The sequence below is a fragment of the Euleptes europaea genome, chromosome 1, assembly GCF_029931775.1.
Source record: "Euleptes europaea isolate rEulEur1 chromosome 1, rEulEur1.hap1, whole genome shotgun sequence".
NCBI lineage: Eukaryota > Metazoa > Chordata > Lepidosauria > Squamata > Sphaerodactylidae > Euleptes > Euleptes europaea.
In genome coordinates this window covers 134359429-134371275 of record NC_079312.1, presented here as the reverse complement: position 1 = coordinate 134371275, position 11847 = coordinate 134359429, and the positions used below count along the sequence as shown (strand labels likewise).

At 43.6% G+C, this 11847-nt stretch overlaps 1 protein-coding gene across 4 annotated transcripts in view; it reads left to right on the top strand.

Annotated features, from left to right (window-relative positions):
* The first annotated feature begins 2083 nt into the window (after positions 1-2083).
* The window catches only part of TBC1D16 (TBC1 domain family member 16), a 68629-nt gene continuing 58865 nt past the window's right edge, over positions 2084-11847 (top strand). For all 4 annotated transcript variants that reach the window (XM_056863928.1, XM_056863910.1, XM_056863918.1 and 1 more), the window contains exon 1: positions 2084-2201. The gene's annotated coding sequence lies outside the window, so the exon portion shown is untranslated. The remainder of the gene's footprint in view (positions 2202-11847) is intronic.

Sequence of the window (11847 nt, the reverse complement as noted above, 5' to 3'; positions counted from 1 at the left end):
GACACAAACTGGGGAAGGCCTGGTAAACTGCAGGAGCAAGGCAGGAATCATTGCGCAAGTGCACATATACCAGTTTGCAGGTCAGTGAGCCCAGGGTTTGTCTGGAGAAAGGGGAGCAAATGTTCTAATACCACCTCCTGGCAAGGCTGGGTGCTGTAGAGGCAGAGGTGAGTGAGCAATGAAGAGAGAATGGCAATTGAGCTAGTGTGGTGTAGTGGTTAAGAGCAGTGGACTCTGATCTGGAGATCCGGGTTTGATTCCCCACTCCTCCACATGAACGGTGGATGCTAATCTGGTGAACTGGATCAGTTTCCCCTCTCCTACACATGAAGCCAGCTGGGTGACCTTGGGCTAGTCATACTCTCTCAGCCCCACCTACTTCACAGGGTGTCTTGTGGGGAAGGGAAGGTGATTGTAAGCCAGTTTGATTCTCCCTTAAGTGGTAGAGGAAGTTGGCATGTAAAAACCAACTCTTCTTCTTCTTGGTTCAGTTGAAGGCAGGTAGTTACAAGGCAGTAAAAGGGAACTCAGGTCCATACTACTGGGTAGTTTTGCAAAGCATATGAGTTCCATAGTGGTGAATATTCTAAGGCAGTAGTTGTTATACTTCCTATCTTCAGGGGATACTTTTTATGTCTGAAGAGCTCCCCTGTATTTGTCATACAACCCTCATGTGTTGCAGAGAATACATAGCGCACCCTAGGATATGCTAGTGATTGGCCAGACTTGTTGGGCCTTTCCAGTTCCTTGAGCATGTGTCCAAAATGCACCTAAACACCCCCAGAACTGTGTATGACAAAGGAAAAGATTGGTAATGAACAAACTGCCTACTAAGCAAGACTGTTCATCATTTCTCAACTGGGCAACCTCTGGAAAGCTTCCAGGGAGCTCCGGAACTTCCCTGGAACACAGTTTGAAAACCTCTGTTGTGAGGGCTGTGGGAGAATAATAAATGAATGACACTTTATGTGGGCTAGAAAGGGAAAGCCAAGTTGGGAGAAGTGCAAGCAAGGTGCTTCTTCTACATAAAAGTGTAGGCTTGTTTATTTTATATGAAATATTTGCTGGCTGCTTTTCAAGGTAAGAAATCCACGAGGTGGCTCACGGTATGGAAAAAAACTCTTAAAAGGTGTTCCAAAGCAGCAGCGAAGCAGGGGAAACTGTGCAGGCTGCGAAAATGGCCAGGGCAGCCAGTGCGTGGAAAAAATAAAAGCACATACATTTTAGACACGAAGCCTTCATTTAAGTAAGGTACCAGGAAAGCCGCTCTGGAGAGGGTAGTCGACAGTTTATGTGCCATAACAGGAAAAAAACAACAACCCTCTCTGCCCCTAGCCATCTTGCATTTGTTGGTGGGATGCATGGCCTCCAGTGCTGATCTTGTATTCCAATTCAGCAGTTAGAGGAGTAGCTGGTCCTTCTAGTTGCTTGGGCCCAAACTGTGCAGGGCTTTTGAAGTTGAGAGCTGGCACCATAAAGTATGCCTAGAAACAGCTGGCAGCCAAGGTTCTCCATAACAGGAAGTTTGCTCAGCAGAGTCAAAAGGGAGGGTGAATTTTCCCCTTAAGACATGACTTCAAGTGAGCTCACTTGGTGGGGACTTATTCACTTCTTTGAATCATTCTTCGTGCTCAGGACTGTGGTGTGATAATGCTTATTTACGACCAGTAGTAACCCTGTGGCTTGTCTTGAATCAGTCACTGTTTCCTTTGGGAATAATTGAGAGGTCCATGTGCTCAGCTCCTAAGAGTGTCCCTGAGAGGGAGATGCTTCACTGGGGATTACGTTCATGTGCTTCTGAGATGTGCGTTCTACAACCATCCCCTAGGGATATTGTAGTTGTGTGGCATGACAATTTTGGGGGACTTGTGTTTTTGGATATTTGCTGTATTGCCTGAGGATCTGTGGAGGAACTTGTTTGTACTTCCTCTGGAGTTAATAGCCCCTGCTTTCTGCCCATTTTGTCTGTGTTGCTGCTGTTAATCTGTTTCCGTTCTGTCGTTTGCAACAGGCTTTATGTTCAACACTGCCCTGCTTATGGAGTAGGTTGCTTTCGTTTCTGTTTTACAGATGGGGAATTGAAGATGAGAGAGCCTTCCCAGGCCATACAATGAGTTGCACCTAATGTGAGCTTTGGCTACCCAGATGCAAGACCAGGCAGTGTCTGCTACGCTATACTGAATCTTTCTCAGACGACAACGGTGAGTGATGCTTTGTGTCTGGAAAATCTCCCCCATGTTGTGTGCATCTGTGATGCAAGGAAGTGTTAACTGGGATGCATCTGGAACACAGTGGTACAACTTCGGCTAAAGAAGGTATAGCAGGACAGTGAAGAGAATAAGGTACAAACTGTTATGAGCTAGCTAGTCTCTAGGCAAGCTGTTCTATTTTGGAAACTCTTCTTCAATATGGGAACATTAATACCTACCTACCGTACAGAGTTTTTGCAGAGGCTAAAATAAGGGAATGTATTTAAAGAGCTTTGATCGTTTGAAAGTGTTTTAGGAATACTTTGTACTTAAATGCTCTTTTTTTTTTTTTTGCAACAATCGGATTCTGTTTTATAGAGCAGGATTTATTTGAATTTCCCTGTCTGTAAGCTTAATTGTCCCAAAGCCAGGAATTGAGAATTTTAGATATGCCTCAGTCTTTGAAGGACATCACTGGGAGCAGTGGGAGTTTCCCTGATCCTGTCCCCCAGATGGAGTCCCTTTTGCCTAAGCCCCTGGGCAGTAAGGAATTTTGCAGGTATGTAGTTTTCTCTCCGGCACTGCTACGCTCCAGATTCCCTACCCAGCTGTTTGCCTTGTAAATAGAGAACTCAGCTTTAAAAAAATATCCCACGTAGTGACTCTAGGAAAGAGAGCCTTCCATAAGTTGGATAGGTAACTGCATTGCATCACACATGAGGCTACCTTTGAAAAGCCATTGGAAACTTCAGCTGGTTTGAAATACAGTGAGCATGGTAGGAACAGGGATATCCTGCACTGAGTATAGATCACCTGTACGTAAAGAGCTTCACTGGCTTACACTTAATTTATGGCTTAATTGAAAGTGCTAGCTTTGACTTGTAACACTCTAAATAGTCTGGGACCAAGATATATACAGAATCAAATTATACTGTATGAATTCACCTGTTCGCTGAGAAGTGTTTTTAAAGTTATGCAGATTTTATCTTGCAGATTTTAAATTGGAACGGCCTCAAAGACCTTCTGAAAGGAAGGTGAGGTATCCAACTTCAGAAAAAAGGGAAGAAGCAGGCCCTGAATTTCTGGTTTATAATCTTCATTTTCTAGTAGGGGGTTCTAGAGGATGCGTTGGCTATTCTGCCAAAGGCCTCAAGAATTGGAAGTTCTCTTTGGGCCACAATCCACTTCTAAAGCTGGTAATGAAGCAGGTGTTCTGGTTCCTGTAGCACCCATATTTTAATACTGGGTCACTTACTTAAATTTGTCTCATAGTAGTTTACGTCATCTGCCTTAGTTCTTCATCTTTTCAACACATTTTCTAATTACTATGTTTTTAAAGTTTGTGGCATGGGGGTGTTCCTAGAAGATTTACACCTCTGTTCAAATTATTATAATTTTGTATAATTTTCTGCTTAGCAAAGTTTTGTCTAAATCTTCAATGCTTTGCTATCTTGCATGCCTTTGAAACAAAATGTGATGGTTACTGTGCCAAGTTTTCAATATGAAATGTGTGCTTTCAGCCAAATCATTACTAAGAGCTATCCGACTTTAGGCCATTTCTGATAAGGAAAAAAATGTAGTGCAAGAGCCAGCGTGGAGTGTTTCAAGAAAACCTGCCAACAGGATCTTGTATTGTTCAAAGAGGGGGAGGGAAAGAGGCGAAGCCTTTGTGCTGTCTATGGCACTTCTGTGCTGAGGCTGTACTGATGAGCTCTCCAGGGGATTAACCAACTGCTGTCTGCTTCTCAGGTTCTCTGCTGATGGAGCAGTCCTGGGCATTGGCCACGAGAGCAACCAATAGCTGAATGGAGCACCTTGCGGGCTGCAACGCAGGTGTTCAGTAACAGCAGATGATGTGTGGGAGGAAACAGTGTCTGCGTGCGTGCACAGTTGTTTTTTCTTTTCTTTTTTTAGAGAAGGCAATTGGCACATTCTTATCAATTGTGATTATATTATGTGTTGAAGGAGGGGTACAGCTACGAGTGACTCTGATTACCATGGAGTGCATGCTGCTGTCACACTGGAAGAATTGGATTCCAGAATTAGAATTTCAGCAGTATATAGTTAGAACATGACTGTGATTGTATGCTTTCCAAATGCCACAAGGCAGGTTGAAACAGAGCTCATGAAGGAGATGCCTGCCTCTGTCAGAAATTTAGAACCATGTTCAGTTAGAAGCACGGGTTGTGGAGAAGGACATTGTCAGGGGAATGGCTCTGCTGAATGTGGCTTAGTACAGAGCCAAATAAGGCTCTTCACAAAAGAAAAGAAAATCTTTATTAGTGGAGTGCTAGAATAACCAGGATGTGAAGGGGATGGCAGGCCAAGATTTTCTGAGACTAAAAGTCTTCTTAGAGATGCTGTACAGAAAGGGGGAGGATAAAAATAAATAGTTGCCAGTAATCCAGGTGCAAATCATGTGTTGATTTATGCTAGTGCACTAAAGCAGTTGAGTAGGATGTGCCTGTGTATTTTTATTACTTATTGTGAGGTTCAAGTATGCCACCCTGTTAAAGCACTTGTAACAAACAAGTCCTTATAGTGTTGGGCTGGGATCTGTGTTTGAATCCTCATTTTGCCATGAAATTTGCTAGATAATATTGGGCTAGTCACTCATTCTCAGCCTAACCTACCCCTCAGGGTTGTTGTGATAAAATGGGAAAACCAAGTGTGCTGTTCTGAGTTCCTTGGGGGAAGTATGAAATTGTAACATGCTAGATAGGTACATTACCTGGAACAGGACAATGGCTTTCCTGCTGCATTCGGAACCTATAAAGCTTCCTTCCGTATACCTTGACCTTCCCGAGGGGTGGGTGTCAACAGTGCATTATGTAAGCCAGTAGTAGACTTAGACCACATGACCAGAACCTTTGTACAGTACTGAAGCCTCATGGGAGTAGCTACGGAAGTTTTGTTAACAGTATTGCTCCAGGTAACTTGTAAACATTTAAGAGACCTAATTGGAGGGAAGCTGTTTTTTGTTTGACTCTGCCTTTCTTCGGAAGCCATATTGAGGTGGTGCTCACCGCTTCCTTCTTTCAAAATTCTTCAAAGTTGGGGGCCCCTACTCTATAAGATCCAAGAGAGAGGAGTCCTGATTTGTATCTGTAGTGCTGGTTCAGGATTAAGGAATCCTGTGCATAAAAGAAAAAACGCTAATAAAAGAAATCCACTTTGCCCCACATGCCTAAAGTTGACAGTGGACCATTTAGTAAATAAAAGGAGGGTGTGGATGGTGAGGTGTCTCAACTCTCCAGTATGAAGGGCCTGTTATTGTAAAGTGGTGTAAAATGAAATAATAGGAGAAAAGCTTGAATCAGCAGTTATGACACCTGGAAAATTTTGTTGGTCTTTAAGGTGCTGCTGGACTTGAATTTTGTTCTGCTGCTGAAGACTAACAGAGTAGCTGACAAAGCATGTGGGTCTGTGGTGAAGTGGGCCAGATTTTTGTTTCAAGAAAAACCCTTCTTATGCCTTAGATCAGTGATGGCGAACCTTTTAGAGACCGAGTGCCCAAGCTGCAACCCAAAACCCACTTATTTATCGCCAAGTGCCAATCCGGCAATTTAACCTGAATACTGAGGTTTTAGTTTAGAAAAAACAACTCATACATTCACATATTTTGCGTTAAAAGAAAAACCCAATAACAGAGCTTTCAGTGATACAAACAACTTTTTATTGAAAGGTAAAAGTTTGCAATTGGCATGCATCTCTCCAGGACTCGTCCTCTGCTCAGCCACCGGACATTATTGTACATAAGTAAACAATTATACTGTGCCTGAACCTCCTCAAGTGCTTGAAACTGTCGACAATTCAGAGCACGAGCCATGATGTAATTCACCATTTTTGTGACATCTTTGAGGACATCGTCAAATTTTTTGAACAGTGATTTTTGCTGCTGTGTGCATGCTGATAATTTGTCTACCCTTGGCTCATACTTTGTAAGTTTGAGAGCAACACATGCATCACTCAGGTCATCTGTTAGCCTGTTTCTGGTGTCAGATTTGATATAATTCAAAGCTGAAAACAGCTGCTCACAAGCATAAGATGATCCAAACAAAGTAAGGAAAGCAATCCCAAGTGCTTTCATTGACTTAAAATTATTTGGCAGAGAATTCCACACTTTAAGGATTTCATTTTCAGAACTAACTGTGCTGTCCTTTGGCATCCCTTCTATCTTCTCAAGTGTTTCACGCAGGTCCTAGAATTTATTTTTCCAGATGGAGCTAATAGAATTTCAAGAAAGCTCTATTTCCAGATTTTCTAAATCTAACCAGTGTAGGCAGGAAAGATCAAGTTCTTCAAATTTGGCTTTATCTGGAGAAGTAAGAAAACACAGGGTTGTCTCCATCTTACCTAACTGTAAAAATCTGTTACTGAAATTCACCCTTGCAGCTGCTACAATGCTAGAAAATTCCTTGTAGATTTCCTGATGGCTTGTAGGATTGTCTGCAAATGTTGTAGAATTTTTTAAATGCTTTTTTAGGCAGGTGGGGCCCCAGACAAACTGAAGCCCTGCAGCTCAGCTGAGAGGGGGGGCGTGGCAAGGTGCTCGGCCGCAGCCTCCCCGTCCAAACTGAAGACGGGTGGGGCCCCGACAGACAGTTGAGCTGCGGCCACAGCTCAGCTGAGAGAGGGAGGGCGCCAGCGCAGGCTTGGGGAGCATGGGCTTGGGGAGAAGGAGCGCCGCCCTCAGCGCCCTCACCACGGCAACACGGCACAGCCCTAGGCAGACGCGATGGGTCCGCGCGTGCCCACAGAGAGGGCTCGGTGTGCTGGCTGCGGCACGCGTGCCATAGGTTTGCCAACACGGCCTTAGATGGAAGCCTTTGGCATCCATGCTCTGTCTTGCAATTTTGACCTCTCGATATGATGTATGTGCATCTTGGTGTTCGTCTTCTTTGGGAAGATGAACTTTGTGCAGGCCAAGATGTTCAAGGATGCAAAGACATCTTGTGAAATCAGCCCAGGCTTACATCAGCAGGAGTCACCATATTGAACAGTCTGAGAGTTTACTTGTGAGTGGCCAGGATGCCACAAGTGAGGTTTCTGAAAACCATTGTCTTGAAGCTGTCGACAAGCCATTGCTCCCAAACCTAGGCAGCCCTTACCCTGTACTTCTTACTTGAACTATGGCCAGTAGCAGAAGAATGACGTGCCTTGGTATAGGCTTTAAATAATAGACTAGTCTGTCCCACTCATGGGCACCGAGGTGTCCACCACAGATGTTTTTCCTGGTGCCTATTTGTTTCTTTGACAAAGTGTTTGTTCTCTAAAGCAAAGAGCCAGGCCTGGCTTTCATCCACTTACTGAAATGACAGGTGCTTCAGAATAACATGGGAAGCATCACCTCTGTATCTTCAGGGAGTCACCAATGAGAAATGGCAACCTCTGTGCCAACATTTTTTATTGGGCCTGACATTTTGTGACAGCCATTTGTGATTGTGCATCTGCCATTGGCAGCCATTTTGTAGTGGCTTCCACTCCCTGTTCTCAAAGTTCCCACAAGGTTAGGTATTATCCCTTACAGACAGTCTCAATTTAAGATGAGGGCATTAGCTTGCGACCACACTTTAGCGAGAGGGGGGGGGGATGGGATCTTTTATTCCAATTTTTATGGGGATGCGCTCACCAGTGAAAATACCCTTTTAAATAAGAGTTTTGTGATTTTTAACGAGTTCTATTGAAAATAAGTTTAAGCACACACACATACAAAACCTGAATGTCTCACCCGAAACATACAAGAGCCTAAGAAATGAAAGAGAGGAGGGGGTGGACACAAGGATAAAAGGTCTTGGAGAGGTGATATTCATTTTCCTGTAGAGACATCCAACGATTGCAGCACCAAAACAGAGAAACAACCAGTGTCTGTCAGAGAGAAAGCGAGAAAGTCTGCACTTGCAAAGACGGGTTGTGTGTTTTGGATCCATCATCAACCAAAAGGGAGACTGCATCCAAGAAATCAGAAGGAGATTGAGACTGGGAAGGGCAGCCATGAAGGAGCTAGAAAAGATTTTGAAGTGTAAGGATATGTCACTGTCAACCAAGATCAGGTTAATTCATGCCATTGTATTCCCTATTACTATGTATGGGTGTGAGAGCTGGACAATGAAGAAAGCTGATAGGAAGAAAGTAGATTATTTTGAAATGTGGTGTTGGAGGAGAGTGTTACAGATACCCTGGACGGCCAAAAAAACAAATCAATGGGTTTTAGATCAAATCAAGCCTGAACTGATCTTAGAAGCTAAAATGACTAAACTGAGGCTGTTGTACTTTGGACATATTATGAGAAGACAAGAGTCACTGGAAAAGATAATCATGCTAGGAAAAGTTGAAGGCAGCAGGAAAAGAGGAAGACTCAACAAAAGATAGATTGACTCTATAAAGGAAGCCATGGCCCTCAGTTTGCAAGATCTGAACAAGGCTTTAAGGCAGGGGTGGGGAACCTTTTTTCTGCCAAGGGCCATTTGGATATTTATAACATCATTCACGGGCCATACAAAATTATCAACTTAAAAATTAGCGTGCTATATTCAGTCAAACATTTAGCCAAGAGGCACGACCAAAGACTGCTCCAAGTGTCTGCTATGTTTCTCCACGGCCCAGGTGGGAAAGGGTTAACACAGTTTCTTGGGTGGTCCTAGCAGCTCCATAGCTAATGACTCTTCTGCAAGGGGAAAAGAAGGTTCCTTTTCTCAGCAAAACAAACTCAAATCCGCCTTGAATAGAGGCTATTGCTGTCCGTGGGAGGGGGCGGATCACCAGTCTTAGATCCTTCTGAGCTAGAGATCTGCCAGGACCCATGAAGGGCCAGACCAAATGATTTCGCGGGCCTTATATGGCCCCCGGGCCTGACGTTCTCCACCCCTGCTTTAAGGATAGGACACTTTGGAGGACATTGATTCATAGGGTCGCCATGAGTCGGAAACGACTTGATGGCACTTAACACACACACACTCATTTGAATTATGACTGGGGAACTATTTACACCCAAAAACGAGTCCGGGGCTGTATGTTAATCAGTGACACAATGGGTTCTGTCAGGGACAAAAGTTTAATTTTGTAGTAGTTTAGGTACTAGAGTATGAAAGAACAGGAGGTAATGGCAACAGAGGAGAATACCTTAATTTTCTTGATACTGGGATAGTTTTAGATATGGGAAAATATTTTAGGAGTTCTCCCAGGAAGGGAGGAGAGGACATATAGATAGTTTTTAATTAACTTATTAAGTAAGATGGAGCTAGAGGGTGAATTAGATATGTAGAAAAGACTAGCTAGAGTTAGAAGAATAGTTTCTGATTGCTGACAGGATTAATGTATTGGCTATCAGTTTGCTACATGCCTGCTCAGAGCACTTTATTAGGTATGCAAGGGAGGCTTGTTAATTCCCATTGTCTTGCATTCTGTCCCACCTTGAGGGCCAGAGGCAATGCAAACAACCCATCTCTGTCTTACAGCAACCAAATCTTTTACACAAGTCCCAAGATCGCTTCCAGAGCCCTGGAAACTTTGGTTCATCTTGGAGGAGCAGTGCACTACTATTCCCTGTAAGATCTGGTCCCATATGCCACTATGACATACCGTGGTGCTGGGACAGATAGGGGGCCTAACATAGGGACCCCTGGTACTAGATGAAATAGGTGGTCTGCTACCTCTCTTCCATCTCTATGTATGTTTCTCCAGTTTTGGTGGGAATGGGCTTTCCCAGCACCCAAGTAATGGGGTTGGTACAAAGTGAGAGGGAGACATTTTTGAAGGAAGTATTATAGTAGTCTAGTGTAGGCATGAAGGGGAAGTTTGTATCTCTATATGCCTATCTTATTGGCTTTATTTTGTGTGATTTGAGGCTTGTTGCTGATGATATCTTTATTTCTTTATAACCTCTGTATACTTTTTTCTTGTGTGTTACTCATGGTGTTATCTCCTGCTTTTGCAGGAATTATTTGCGAGGAACATGAGGTAGAGTATCCCTTATCCAGACATCTCATATCCTGGCTGATCCGAAAACTGGACCCTTTGAGCTGGCATGCAGGCAGATCCGTGCTGCCTGCTTTCAATGTTTCCTCTCATTGGGAAAGAGCATTGAAAAACCGGTTCATGAGTATAAAGGAACAGCACTGTGTCTGGAGGAGGCTTTAACAAGGAAGCAGATTCCTCTTCTGGTGGAACAGGAGCTAGTTCATAGTTGATGCTGTTCCAGGCAGTACATACATTTCAGAAGGCTGGGTGTACAGAAAGTTACCGTCTTGTACTTGGGACCAATGGGCTTGACAGAGTTCCAGATCACTTCTCCGGGTCAGATACTTGATGTTCTGTATTCTGTAGTATTTTAAAGGTCTTCCATGGCTTAGTTCAATTTAGATAAAAGAGAAATGAAGTAGGTTGGGAGGAGTTATTAATTTCCCTATATCCAGTGTAGTGTGTTTTGAGTTAAAATGCATCCTTCATCAGAGGTTATTGGTTTCAAACAGAGCTTCTCTTCCAGAATGTGATAGTTCCTGCAGAAAAGCCTTGTATCTTTTTCTTCATTATTGGGGCTGGGGGTGGGGTGGAGGTTTTGACCGAAATATTGAGAAAAAGTCCTGAGGTTTAAATGGTAACACTAAAGAGTATGCCCAAACCCAACATTGTGTAAAGATGCGAATGGCTTCATTTAGTACCTTTCATTTAGTACCTTTTATTTAGGAGCCCGTGGCGCAGAGTGGTAAGCTGCAGTACTGCAGTCCGAGCTCTGCTCACGACCTGAGTCCGATCCTGACGGAAGTCGGTTTCAGGGAGCTGGCTCAAGGTTGACTCAGCCTTCCAGCCTTCCGAGGTCGGTAAAATGAGTACCCAGCTTGCTGGGGGTGAAGGGAAGATCACTGGGGAAGGCACTGGCAAACCACTCCGTAAACATAGTCTGCCTAGTAAACGTCGGGATGTGACATCACCCCATGGGTCAGTAATGACCCTGTGCTTGGGACCTTTACCACCTTTGAATAAGAAAGCAGGAAACCAAAATCACAGGTTCCCAAAGGAGTCGTTGTGCTTATCTGTGTCAGCAAAGATTACATTCTGTGCCTTCTGCAACAAACTCTGGTTAGTTTACTGGGTGAAGTTTATGTGTAAACTCTAGGCTGCCTGCTTCTTGCCTTTCTCCATCTTCAGTCATAGAGGATATCTTTCCTGTATTTCTATTTCTGTGGCCAATAGCTGCAAAAGGTGACTGTACATAACAAACAGCAGTTCCTGAATTTGTACACCGCAACATGCCCGATAGGTACTTACTGCGATTAACTGATCAGCTACAAATTCTAGTTTGAAATTGCAGATTGGTGCCAACCAATAGATTCTGGTTTGTTGAACTATCTGCATTGAGATGTTGCAATTTAACCAGGGTTGGTTAACCAGAATTGATTGTGATGTCCGAATGTAGCCAAAAAATCTTGTGGCAAGACCAACTGGTGGCATAACACAGGTGTATGGAGTAGTTGAGCACCTTAGCAGGGAGGTCCATGGAGTGTTTAGTAGGTAATGAACAGTATTCTTTTTCTGTTTTGGTTCCCTTCACAAGTTGTGTTAGTTATTTCATAGGTTTTTTAAACTTCAAGAGACTGGGCCAACTTCTTAGACCACCTTTTGTTCCATTTATTGGATAAAGGCAGGAAGCATGTGCCTT